Source organism: Rhinoraja longicauda, chromosome 11 (genome assembly GCF_053455715.1).
Source record: "Rhinoraja longicauda isolate Sanriku21f chromosome 11, sRhiLon1.1, whole genome shotgun sequence".
NCBI lineage: Eukaryota > Metazoa > Chordata > Chondrichthyes > Rajiformes > Arhynchobatidae > Rhinoraja > Rhinoraja longicauda.
The window spans coordinates 28,773,881-28,788,230 of NC_135963.1; the positions used below are offsets into that span (position 1 = coordinate 28,773,881).

At 40.4% G+C, this 14,350-nt stretch overlaps 1 protein-coding gene and 1 long non-coding RNA gene across 2 annotated transcripts in view; one reads left to right on the top strand and one right to left on the bottom strand.

Moving 5' to 3' along the window:
* Positions 1-10,883, bottom strand: part of LOC144598084 (uncharacterized) — an 81,964-nt gene extending 71,081 nt beyond the window's left edge. The window contains exons 1-2 of the long non-coding RNA XR_013547821.1: positions 10,816-10,883; positions 9,968-10,013 (exon numbers count right to left, since the gene is read on the bottom strand). This is a non-coding gene — a long non-coding RNA (uncharacterized LOC144598084). The remainder of the gene's footprint in view (positions 1-9,967; positions 10,014-10,815) is intronic.
* The window catches only part of LOC144598082 (metalloprotease TIKI2-like), a 293,579-nt gene that overhangs the window by 197,758 nt on the left and 81,471 nt on the right, over positions 1-14,350 (top strand).

The following is a 14,350-nucleotide window of genomic DNA, read 5'->3' on the forward strand; positions in this document are numbered from 1 at the left end:
ATCTCAAGTTTTGTAAGAATAATCCAAAAGGAACATGTTCGACTTGTTCACTGTGATTAAATGTTAGTAGCTGGCTTATTCTCAGAGACTGCTGCACCATTAAATACCTCATCAGAGAACATAAAATAATGCAACGAACAAGGCGTTCGGCCCACAATTCCTGTGCTGACAAGGATGCAAATTTTAAAACTGCACATCAACCTGTACATCAACCTATTTACCTTCATTCCCCGCCTGTTCCTGTATCTGTTATCTAAAGGTCTCAAACAATTCTCTCATATCAGCTTCCCCCACTTACCTTCCAATGCATTCCAGGCACCTGTCACTCTCTATATATTAAAACATGCCATTACATAATTTACTTGTATAAATTGCATTAATTATGACTATCCTTGTTTAACTTGTTGCACTAAGCATCTTACATAGCGGGTGTTGTTTGCCTTTGAAAGTAACATTAGTTATAATGGAATCAGACATTAACCAGTGGAAAAAAAGAAAGAAAATTGTATGTTTATTTAATGCCTTTCACTGTCTCAAGATTTCTCCAAACCACTTTATATATTTGATACATTGTTACTGCTGCACTACAAAAATTTGGCAACCCATTCAAAAAAGGCAAGCTCCTCATTCAAGGTGATGATCGAATTACCTGTTATTTGATGGTTACACTTCCTCCATCATCAACAAATGATATGCAGAGTCTTTGATGTTTCATTAAGACAACAAGAGTTTGAAATTTAACATCTCTTTCCAAGCAAGGTACCTCCAGGACTGCACATTTCTCTCTGTGTTGCACTTGAGTGAAACCCTAGAATTTGCCCAAGTGTTGCAGTAGAGTTCAAGCTTAGAATTCCTCCAGTTCTGCCAAGAATTACATAACGGCTGCATTGCCGTGTAAACCTGGAAGTTCCTCAATACTGCACCGAGGTGTAAACTCTGAATTCCCTTCCATGGGAATCCATGATTATATGCTCAACAGTATATTTCCCATGAGAAAGTTCTTACATTTCTCAGTGTGTAACAGAGCAGCTGTAATCTGTGCAGCCAGATTTGAAAGGAACATTTCTCAGTCCTAGCAACACTCTTTCAGCTAGTGGGGTGTGCTGCTACTATATTATTGAAGCAACAACAGAAGACTGGGTGAATGAATGTTAACCAGGAAGTCAAGTCAAGTCAAGTCAAGTCAATTTTATTTGTATAGCACATTTAAAAACAACCCACGTTGACCAAAGTGCTGTACATCTGATTAGGTACTAAGGAAAAAAAAAAGAAACATACAGTAGCACGCAAACAGTTCACAGCGCCTCCTCAATGAGCCTCAAACGCTAGGGAGTAGAAATAGGTTTTGAGCCTGGACTTAAAGTAGTCGATGGAGGGGGCAGTTCTGATGGGGAGAGGGATGCTGTTCCACAGTCTAGGAGCTGCAACTGCAAAAGCGCGGTCACCCCTGAGCTTAAGCCTAGACCGCGGGGTAGTGAGTAGCCCCAAGTCGGCCGACCTGAGGGACCTGGAGTTAGAGAGAGGGGTTAGAAGATTTTTGATGTAGGGGGGGGAATGTCCATTTAGGGCTTTATACGTGAATAGGAGGAGCTTGAAGTTGATTCTGTACCGTACAGGGAGCCAGTGGAGAGAGGCCAGAATCGGGGTGATGTGGTCCCTTTTACGGGTACCCGTCAGGAATCTCGCTGCGGCGTTTTGGACCAGTTGCAGGCGGGACAGGGAAGATTGGCTGATCCCAGTGTATAGGGAGTTGCAGTAGTCTAGGCGGGAGGAAATGAAAGCGTGAATGATTTTTTCTGTGTCGTCGAATTGGAGGAAAGGTTTGATTTTAGCTATGGTTCGAAGTTGGAAGAAGCTGGCTTTTACCACAGCATTGACTTGCTTATCAAATTTTAATGCAGAGTCAAATATCATGCCAAGGTTTTTGACATGCGGTTTGACTAGGCAGGATAGACTTCCAAGACTGCCTGTTATCGATTTGATGGAGTCGGGGGGGCGAATAGGATGACCTCAGACTTGCTCTCATTTAATTGGAGGAAGTTCTGTGCCATCCAACATTTTATGTCCTCAAGGCAGTGTAAGAGGCTGTTTAAATTTGACTGGTTGTTGGGTTTCAGGGGGAGGTAAAGCTGAGTGTCATCGGCATAGCAGTGGAAAGAAATGCCGTGCCTTTGAATGATTTGGCCAAGGGGGAGCATGTATAGAGAGAAGAGAATGGGGCCTAGGATGGAGCCTTGTGGAACTCCGCAGGAGAGGCTAGCTGGAGCAGAGGAATAACTGCCTATGTTGATGGCGAAACTCCTATCTTTGAGGTACGAAGCGAACCAGCTCAGGGCAGTGCCATCAATGCCAACCGCATACCGGAGACGGTCAATAAGGATGGTGTGGTCCACTGTATCGAACGCTGTGCTGAGGTCGAGAAGGAGCAGGATTGCACAGTCGCCGGTGTCGATGGCGAGAAGCAGGTTGTTGTGTACCTTCAACAAGGCAGACTCTGTGCTGTGGTGGGCTCTGAAACCTGACTGGAAACTTTCCAGGATGGTGTATTGGTGCAGGTAGGGCACTAATTGGTTTAGAATTGCCTTTTCAAGGACTTTTGACAGGAATGGCAGTTTGGAAATGGGTCTGTAGTTGCTAGGCAAGGTGGGGTCTAGGTTAGGTTTTTTCAGTAGGGGCTGGACCACCGCGTGCTTGAAACTGGTTGGAACTGTGCCAGTGGCCAGAGAACTGTTGATAATAGAGAGGATGCTGGGACCGGCTATTGCAATGACTTCCTTCAGAAGGGCAGTGGGGGCAGGATCAAGGGGGCAGGTTGCAGGTTTCATAGCGGAGACAAGCTTTGCAAGGGAGGATAGAGTGACGGGTTGGAAGCAGTCCAATTTAGATGAACAGACTAGTGAGACAGCTAGGTCACGGGTGGGAGGGGAAATGTTCATTCTAATGTTCTCAACTTTGTTGGTGAAAAATTTAGCGAATTCTTCGCACTTCGAAGAACCATTATTTCTTTCCACTGCTTGAGCCTTTCGCAATGTTCCTCCTTTCTGTTTTGCTTTTTATATTATAATCCAATTCTATTTTGAAAACTACTGATGAATTTATATAAAATATATATTGGATACATCTATGGGCTTTCCTATAATGGACTACAAATCATTAAATGATACTTCACATCTCTTGCTTGTATTATTTTGGTAGTTATTTTAAATCACTAGTTATCCAATAATTACTGGCTCCCTCCTGAAAACAACCTTCCCATTTCTACTTCACCAAAATTTGCAATATTTTTTAAGACTTTTGTTAAATGTCCCCTCAATCACCACACTACAGAATGTAATCCCGGTTTAATTAGTCTCTGTAACTAACTGAAACCCCTCATCTCTAATTACCAATACAACTGTAACTCCATTACAAGATCACCAAGACCGGCGATCTGAATTGTGGTGTCCACGTTGCAATACCCGACTTGGTCTACTTAGTGATTTATGAAAACTGAGAAGAATGATTTAAGTTCCACCATTGATCCCTGGGATGGCGGGACTTTCATATGAGGAAAGACTGGATAGACTGGGCTTGTACTCGCTGGAATTTAGAAGACTGAGGGCGGATCTTATAGAAACATATAAAATTCTTAAGGGGTTGGAGAGACTAGATGCGGGAAGATTATTCCCGATGTTGGGGGAGTCCAGAACCAGGGGTCACAGCTTAAGGATAAGGGGGAAGTCTTTTAGGACCGAGATGAGAAAACATTTCTTCACACAGAGTCTGTGGAATTCTCTGCCACAGAAGGTAGTTGAGGCCAGTTCATTGGCTATATTTAAGAGGGAGTTAGATGTGGCCCTTTTTGCTAAAGGGACCAGGGGGTATGGAGAGAAGGCAGGTATAGGCTACTGAGCTGGATGGCCTACTCCTGCACCTATTTTCTATGTTTCTATGTTTCTATTGCACTGAATATGTATTCCAGAAGTAATGTTCATTATACTTTGCTTCTGAAATCCCAACTTTCATAAGCGGACAACAATGTGCAGCTGCAAATAAATTGAACACTTCATGTGAATAAAGTTTCTGTCCCTTGCTTTTACATTCTATCTGTTTAACAGGTTTATCAACTTGTCAACTGCAATTAAATATAGGTTGGCTGTACGCACCACAAAATAACTTAGACATTTGCCCTCATTTAAATTTAATTATGCAAAATTACCTATTAAAATGATTATTTTGCACAATTTGTGAAATCACATGAAAAGTCTGCCTGCTGCACAAATTGACCTGTTCAGCTTTTTCTGACATTCCTGTTCTGTATAAACATACATCATTACAAGGAGCAGAAAGCCCATCCCAGGGTGATCCACAAGCAGTGATAATACAAAGCCTATTTGGTATAATGTAATTGTCCAGATTATTTCCATGGTTTTTCCTAAATATTAGCCTGTAGGTAAAATATCAAGCCACTAATTTTACCAAGGAATATTTTGTAACTTGGTTAATAGATACATTTATGCTAAGCAATTCTGAAATTCCTTTATTGCAAAAACATAAACATAAAACCTTAGAATAACATTTCAAATTGCTTTGGATTATTAATAGTTGCTAAAAATGTTTAAAACTGTCTGAAAATCTGCTACTATTTGCCTTGGAATGTGGGTGCTGTGGAAGCTGTTGCAGTGGGATTTAGGATGGATCACAGTCTCACCAGCTCTTTAGTTCCCAAATTTAGGGTGGAGGGAGGTGCTCTTTTTAGACATAACACTTAGAGTAAGAGTAGAGCAGAGGAGATTAGTTTAACTTGCCATCATTTTTAGCACAAACGCTGTGGACCAAAGGGCCTGTTCCTGCGCTGTACTGTTCAATGCTCTATGTTTTAAATAACATTTCATATTGGTTTGGATTATTAATGATTTCTTCTGCTCCTGAAGTTAGGAACTAAATGGCTGCAGGGTTTGTTTGCATCCCACTGCTCCTGCTCAAACACAGGATGGGTACTCCTGTTGGGTTCTACAACCATATTCACCAACTTCAATAGGTTAATGATCCCATTGTTTGAAATGGAAATGAAGTCAATAGAAGGCAGTAGTTCAGCTCAGTATTGCCGTGACGGAACCTCTCGCTTCTTAAGTTTCGGTTTTGTAGAAGTAACAAATCCCAACAGCAAAATGGCATTTTATTTAGATGGGTGTTAGCTGCAGTACAGGACCATGGCTGCTAAACCTTAGCAGAAAGCTGTAATTCTGCTTGGAAGCATATAATGTAACACATATGGCAGATGGTTATACCATCATTGTCATTAATAAAGTGCCTTTTCCTCCTTTGTTTCGCAGGGAGAAACCTGCACAGCTTAATTCTGTTACACAAAATCGGTTGGGACAGACAGATGGTGTTGCTTCTGACAGTACTTAAGTATAACCAGAATAATTGGGACTATTATGGACCAATCATCCTGTTTCAAAGCTAATCCAGATTCCAAATTTAAGAGTTTATGATAGGTATCTAGTAAACGGATGTATCTGGATCATAAATAGTGGCTTTATGGAAATCTCTGCTGGCTGTGGAATGTCCCTGGGTTAATGCAGATCAATTTACTTGCAGAACTGCTGCAGCCAAATTCAAAATATAAGGTTGATTCATTTCAACCTGCTGGTGTAACACTGACCATCTTATTTTTTTCATGAGCTTTATTACCTCTAACCTGCCCTCGTCTGAATCTTTGGTTCTTTGGTCACTATAGACGAACCTCAACTTTGCTAACAAAACTGCTGACAAGTTGTAGCTCAGCAAACTTGACCTCCAGTTTGCAGCTCTCTGACACGTCCTCATTCCTCTCTCTGAATCAAATCCTGTCACTGAGCATCAAACCATTTCAGATAATATATATATATATCATATCTGACCTATCTGTTGGAATTTCGTCAACCGGTAAGGTTAACTGGGTTTTTTTCTCTTCACAGATGCTGGCTAACCTTAGCATTGTTTTTCATTTCAGATTTCCAGCAATTTTGACAAACGTTTTTCACAATTTTGACATTGTACTTATGGGCCTCTTAGTATTTACATTTCCTGCAAACAGACTGATTGTGAGTAACAAGCCCGTCTGCACCAGCACTACTTCTGTCATTCAGACACTCTTACCTATCAGAGACATTTTATTTCTTCGCCTTACCCCTTCTCCTCTGCAACCTCATGTTTCATTTTAATTTTTCCCAGATCTGATGAAAAGATCATTAACCTGAAGTATTCTCTCCCCACAGATTTGCCCAACTCAGTTTTCATATCTAAGATCCAACTTAATGAAATAAAAACATTAACGAGAGTGCTTGTAAACAACTGGTACACAATGATAGCGGAGCATAGAAATAAGTCTGCTTATTTGTTATTGGGGTGTGCCGTTTCTATAGTGGCGCAGATACACAGACTATGAATGATAAACAGTTGCATTCCACAGTTGCAACCACACTTGAAGGAACCCAACGGAAAAGCCAATTAGTTCAATTCTTGCCATTTGTTGATAATTTGTCGCTATCAGATCTGTATGAAAGTGGATTGGATTCCAGTGCATGTTATTTATTGGTCTTGATGGTTTAAACATTTAATAAAAATATTACAATTAACTTTCTGTGGGACAATGGACCTTAAAGTGTATTTTATCTGTATCATTGAAAACACATTTTCTGAGATATTAAAACCATCTTGTTTGGAGTCAGTTTCATTGCTAGAAAATTCTGGAATTTAAAACAGGATTTTTTTTTTAAAATTCAGAGCTAAATTAATCTTTTTGGAAGGTAACCATAGTTCTAAACATGGGTAGTGAGTTGTGTGGGTGTTTGTCCCTCCATTACTCAACAAACGGCATTCTTCAAACTTCAACAGTGGATATCATCAACCTGTCAGCTCCAGCATGTGATAAGATGGAGAATTACAAAGGATAAGAATAATTGCTAGTTCCACTGGTCCACCAGTCAGTAATTGGAAGGTACAGATTTTAAACAATTATCAAAAGATAAGGGAAGGTTGGTAATTTTTTATACATAGGACATAAATATTGGTGGGGATAAATTCGATAACATAGCTAACATTTGACAAGAAATAAAATATAAGAGGCAGAGGAATCGAGTGAAATGTAGACACTAGATGCTGGATTCCTGAGCAAAACACAAAGTGCTGGAGTAACTCAACAGGCCAGGCAGCCCCTGTGGAGGGATTGGATGGGTGACATTTTGGGCCACGACTCTTCTGCAAACTGATTATAGTTGGGAAGTGAAAATATAGATTTCTCCCCAATGCAATAAGCTGAAGGGTCTCCTACTGATTTCCAAAATTCAATGATTCTATTGATCAAAGTCCCTAGAGAATGATTAAAAGCCAAAGTCATTTTGTTCCCTTTGTTATGCTGATATGAAATGTTGCATTTACACTATTAAAACTCCATGTATTTAATGTAATGGAATTGAATAGTGTTTGCATGGGACATTCAGGTGATTGTGAATTTACAATTAGTACTAGTTCATTTACAGTGAAGTCATGTTTACATTTATGCCCTGGATTTCTCCTTGCTCCCTTTATTTAGTCATTTCCAATATACATCCAAAACGCCTCACATGTTCTTCATCATCTTAATAACTTTTAATTCCTACATGCCCATTGCTTCATCTTTACCATGGACATTCACTCCCTTTACACATCCATTCTTCATCCACAAGGAAGGACTCAAGACCTTCCAAAAATTTCATTGAATAGAGACTTGATTGACTTGGCCTCGCTCTCAACATCTTCACTTTTGCTAGACACAAAATGCTGGAGTAACTCAGCGGGACAAGCAGCATCTCTGGATAGAAGGAATGGTTGACATTTTGGGTCGATACCCTTCTTCTTCTTAAAGCACACGGTATTGTGGGTTCAGTATTGATGTGGATAAAGAACTGGCTGGCAGACAGGAAGCAAAGAGTAGGAATAAACGGGTCCTTTTCAGAATGGCAGGCAGTGACTAGTGGGGTACCGCAAGGCTCAGTGCTGGGACCCCAGCTATTTACAATATATATTAATGATTTGGACGAGGGAATTGAATGCAACATCTCCAAGTTTGCGGATGACATGAAGCTGGGGGGCAGTGTTAGCTGTGAGGAGGATGCTAGGAGGCTGCAACGTGACTTGGATAGGTTAGGTGAGTGGGCAAATGCATGGCAGATGCAGTATAATGTGGATAAATGTGAGGTTATCCACTTTGGTGGCAAGAACAGGAAAGCAGACTATTATCTGAATGGTGGCCGATTAGGAGAAGGGGAGATGCAACGAGACCTGGGTGTCGTGGTACACTAGTCATTGAAAGTAGGCATGCAGGTGCAGCAGGCAGTGAAGAAAGCGAATGGTATGTTGGCATTCATAACGAGGGGATTTGAGTATAGGAGCAGGGAAGTTCTGCTGCAGTTGTACAGGGCATTGGTGAGACCACACCTGGAGTATTGCGTACAGTTTTGGTCTCCTAATCTGAGGAAAGACATTCTTGCCATAGAGGGAGTACAGAGAAGGTTCACCAGATTGATTCCTGGGATGGCAGGACTTTCAAATGAAGAAAGACTGGATAGACTCGGCTTGTACTCGCTGGAATTTAGAAGATTGAGGGGGGATCTTACAGAAACTTACAAAATTCTTAAGGGGTTGGACAGGCTAGATGCAGGAAGATTGTTCCCGATGTTGGGGAAGTCCAGAACAAGGGGTCACAGTTTAAGGATAAGGAGGAAGTCTTTTAGGACCGAGATGAGAAAGTTTTTTTTCACACAGAGAGTGGTGAATCTGTGGAATTCTCTGCCACAGAAGGTAGTTGAGGCCAGTTCATTGGCTATATTTAAGAGGGAGTTAGATGTGGCTCTTGTGGCTAAAGGGATCAGGGGGTATGGAGAGAAGGCAGGTATGGGGTACTGAGTTGGATGATCAGCCATGATCATATTGAATGGCGGTGCAGGCTCGAAGGGCCGAATGGCCTACTCCTGCACCAATTTTCTATGTTTTCTATGTTTTCAGACTGAGACAGGGGAGAGGGAGGCACAGAGATATGGAGGACTGTGGTGTGAAAATGGGACGTGGATCAAAGAAAATGTAGAATAGATCATTGTTAGCTAGGGGAAGGTGACAATGAAGCATGCAAAAATAAAATTTAATCAGGAAGATAGTCAGACTGGTCAGAGAACTAGGACGGAGGAGGGATGGAGAGAGAGGAAAGCAAGGGTTACTTGAAGTTAGAGAAGTATATTCATACCGCTGGGTTGTAAGCTGCCCAAGCAAAATCTGTTCTTTTGATTTCTCTCATTTTCAAGTCAATGGGCACATGATCCAGTTAAGCATGTCTATTTGTCAGTTACATTCTTGTTCTCCTCATTCCAAATGTACTCTGGCACCGTTTAGCACCTGTTTTTCTGCTACATTGACAAATGCAGTGGGGCTGCCTCCTGCGCCCATGCAGAACTTAGTGATTTCATCAACTTTAGTATTAACTTCCACCCTGCCCTAGATTCACTCAGTGGTATTTACTTTAGACTTTCAATATATTGAGTGGCGACAGGCCCTTCGGCCCACCGAGTCTGCACTGACCAGCGATCACTGTGAATGGCTCGATTGTAATCATGTATTGTCTTTCCGCTGACTGGTTAGCAAGCAACAAAAACTTTTCACTGTGCCCCACTACATGTGACGATAAACTAAACTAAAACATCTACACAAGCACCATCCTTCACACTGGCGACAATTTACAATTTACATAAAACCAATTACCTACTAACCTGTACGTCTTTGGTGTGTGGGAGGAAACCGGAGTACATGGAGAAAATACATGCAGTCACAGGGACATTGTACAAACTCCGTATATACAATACCCATAGTCAGGATCAAACCCGGGTCTCTGGCGCTGTACTCTACTGCTGCGCCACTGCCTCCCCAGCATCGTAGTGAACGATCTTCAAAAGTTCCAATCTTCGAAACATACCTGTAATCCAGGCTGACAGGTGGGATCCCTGGTGAATATAATGATCCTGTAGGACAATCCAAAAATTGTGGAGGAGAGTTTTCCATATTTATCCCACAATCAACATCATTTAAGCAATTTATCTTTTTTTTCCTACTATTTGTGGGATCTAGAAATTGGCTATTGAATTTTCTACAATAACCACTCTTCAGAATTATTTAATTAGTTATAAAGCACACCAGGTCATCTGATGAAGTGAACTTATGTAATGCTTCCCTTTAAATAAATGCAAACATTTAGAAAAGAAGATGTAAACAAAATCCTTTTCCAGCTACAGAACCAGAGCCATTTAAAAAATAACCAACCATTTCAGTAGTAATTGGCACTAATGGATTATAAATGTGGATCCCTCACAAGGGTTATAGGTATAATTACATCTAACAGTTCAGACAGTTCTCATAGTAGATGCTCGCTCTATGATATTCTTGTGCTAACAAGTTCCTTCAGCATCAATTCAACACGAGACTAATAGAGTTATTTAACCTTTCAAGGTCAACAGAAGCATTTCTGCACAATATCACTGCCTCTATACAAAATGGAAAGCCTGCATCCAACAGTAATATCAGCAATATAAAAATTTAAACCATGTGCATTGTTTAAAACAATGACCCAGTGTTTAATTCCACTTGCGTACGGATTTCCACTGAGATTCACTGGGATCTGGGATCTGGTTTGACTCCTCAGCCTTGTATATTTAAAAAGGAAACTATTGCAGAAATGAAAACCAGAAGGACTGATACCATTTTTAAGTTAATTAACAGTGTCAGGTTGTTTGCAGTAAATGACACTTTGTAACTATAAAAGATTACCTTTGCACTGAAATGGACAAGACCCAACCTCTTCCAGTTGGTTCAGAGGAATCCCAAGTGAGGTTAAATGCCATCATATTACATCCTTCATGCCTGACAAACACTTTTAGCAGAGCTTCTGGAGAAGCAGTGCACCTTACTAATTATGTGCTTGAACTACTGAAATGCTGCTGCTAGAAATCGTCTTCCTTTATAACAGAGTGCGTGGCAGCTACGGTGTTAATGTTACTACAAAATCTGGATCATTATTTGCGCCCTGTGTTAGAATCGCTGGTTGGTATCCTGGGACATGCTGCATAATGTGTTATGTGCTCACTTCCAAAATTCAGTCCAATTGCTTTCAAATGAACTGAATTTTGGAAATAAAGTAAAGAATATTGGTACTTGTACCATGGATGAATCTTGTGGGGACATCATTTTGTAAGTTCTGTACCATTCTGCCGTCTTAGGAGAAACCTGAAAAGTTGATGCCTGGTTTTATGGGACTGCTTGTCTGTAGATCGGTAATAGTGGGAAAAAAAGATATATTGGCCTTGATTTTGTGGGTAAATGATGACAGTTCTGCATGACAACACTATCATTTCTCTGTGTAATTGCTAGTAAATTTTAGAATTCCTCCACAATTATGGAAATCTAAAACTTTCTAACTGAGCTCGGTCAATCCATTTCAGAGTGGAGTACCACCAGGAGACTCACTGTGGAATCAAGCAGTGGAGCTCGATCTGGCCGAGATTCCTCAGCACTTAGTTACATTGTTGGGGGAGAATTAAGATTGTGCTGGTCGGTTCAAGAACCTTATGATTATAAGAAAGTAGCTGTTCCTGAACCTGGTGGTGTGGGACTTCAGGCTTCTTCTGTAGCTCCTGCCCGATGGTAACTGCATGAAGAGGGCATGGCCCAGATGGTGGGAATCGTTGATGATCGATGCCACCTTCTTGAGGCAGCACCTCATGTTTTTGATGGTGGAGAGGGCCATGCGTTTGATGGACTTGGGCATTTTATGCTGTGAAATCTGATCCAGGTCTACTAATTTCAAAGTGGATTTGGCAGGGAAGAAAGAGGAAAATGCAATGAGATCTCTTCCACTAATTGTTATTTATTATTTTTTAATTATTTAAGTATGGTTGCATATTTTTGCTGAATTTATATTTAATTTTAATAATGTTTCTTATAACAATTCTTCATTTAATGTTACTTTAACTTACACGCTGTGAAAATGTTGAGAGCCAGCTTAGCTTTGGATAAGCTGTTAGAGGTTTCCAGATGGTATGGTGAGTGAGGTCTATTCTTCACTTTTCTGCACAGGATCTTATGTGGAACAGTACCTAACAAGACCACCCTTCAGAATTCAGCTGCATTGTGACCACAGGCAATAAACGTGGGCAGTAGACAAGTAGCAGGAAAACCTAGGCTAACGTCTTCCGTGCTAAAAGACTGCCACTTTAGGAGTAAGGTGTATTAGAAATGTGGGTAATTAAAAAGATAGGAATAAGTTATTTTTAAAGAAATTCATGGGTATGTTGAGAAAGAGTTCATTTCAATATATTTAGAAAGCCATGATGACGCGGTCCCACAGATAACATCCCACAATGATGACTTTCATTCCCTTCACTAGAGTTGCATGGTGGCCCTTAAATTAAATGCACTGCAGTTACTCATCCAGGCTACTTTAAAAGCAACTCCCAAATCTGTGAATGTAGTTGTATGGAAAAATTGTCATCAGTGGGTTCCCGTCTCAGTTGTGCACCATCATGACTTAGAAATGTATCACATTGTAACTGTGTCAAAATTCTGGAACTCCAGCTCCAATAGCACGGTTAGAGTCCTTGCCAGAATTTGATTTTTTTTTTTGAAGAAGTCACCAAAAGGATGGGCGTGGGCAGGGTAGTGGGCATTTACTTTAGGACTTTATCAAGGCCTTTGCAAAGACCGCACGTGATAAGGCTTGTCTGGAAGGTTAGAACACCTGAGATCCAGGGTGAGATAACAAACTGGATTCAAAATTAGCTTGGGGATGGAGCCAGAGAGTAATAGAGGAGGGCTATTTTTCTGATTGGAGACCTGTGACCAGTGATGTGTCACAGGTACTTGGATAGAAAAGATTTAAATGGATATGGGACAAAACAAAGGCAAAAAGGAATTATCTTAGCTATAAAGCAAGGTTGGCATGGATGCAAAATAAATGTTGATCTTGCCATCTACAGCCAGGTCATGAAAAATGAATAAATAAAATGAAAGGAACAGCTAACCGCCAGCTATCTTTCTAACCGAGTCTTATCATTAGAAAGTCAACAGATGGAAAAATGGACTCAACTGGAGACGCATTTAATTAATCAGCTGTATGACGTCCAATCAACAAACTTGTCATGCAACTGATTAATTAAACGTGACTGCTTTATGTTGCAAATGATCACTGCCTCAGATAAGATAGAAATATTGTGTCTACACAGCTGGAACTTAAATTGTCAACAAAACCCTAAATGAAAGTCGGAACAATTTGAAAATAGTTATCAGTATTGCATCCATCTATCGATTCCATTTTCTGTGCAACAAATCGTTGCTGTTGCCATGCTGAGTGTATTGAGCTGCAGAAGGTTTAGGTATGTAATACAGTGAAGGTTACAATAGATTCCTTCCATTGTATGTGACATTATATTTCATTTACACAACGCCCTCACTTGCTCTTCTGGTAAAATTGTCAGACAAACTTGGCAGTACCGGGTTCAATTGCTGGTCAGTGTTCTGGCTGATAACACCAGGATTAGACAACTTCAATTGCTTTTAAGCCTCAGCAAGGGAGAACATATTAGTTGTTGTTTCATGTTTTTAATTGCTATTCAGAATTCCCATTGAGAAGCATGATTTAATGTTGGAGGTAAACAGGAGAGATGTCTGCTTACCCTTATCTGCCTAGCTTTGGAAAGGCATCGGCACATGGATGAGAAAAGTGGATAATTGTTTAGTTTAGTGTAGTTTAATACCATCACGTGTACCAAGCTACAGTGAAAAGTTTTTTCATTGCGTGCTATCCAATCAGTGAAAAGACTGCACATGATTACAATCAAGCCGTCCACAGTGTACAGAAACTGGATACAGGGTACAACGTTTAGTGCAAGATAAAGTCAGATTGGAAAACCTTCAAACATTAATTTTCAAAGTCACCACTGGCAACCTTGTCTATCTTTGCATGCCAGGAATATAGACATGGCATACTCAGAAAACTATTATTAAGAGTCCACCTTCTGATAATGTCATATGTAGAGTATGAGATATTACACAGGTCATGAGATATCAATGAGAAGTTTGATTTCTTCATTTTTCATTTTTATTTGGTGACCAGTATAAGGTCGCTTCAGCACAATTAGTTTTCAGTAAGCCTTTAAACCTGATTCCCATGGAATTTACTATTGGGTTTCCAGTGGTTTCTACACTCCTTATAAAAAATGAGAGGAAGAATTATCATCTCCCCTAATATATCAAGAAACCTATGAGATGGATATTTAGAAACAGTGAGTTTTAAACTGAATTATTCCCC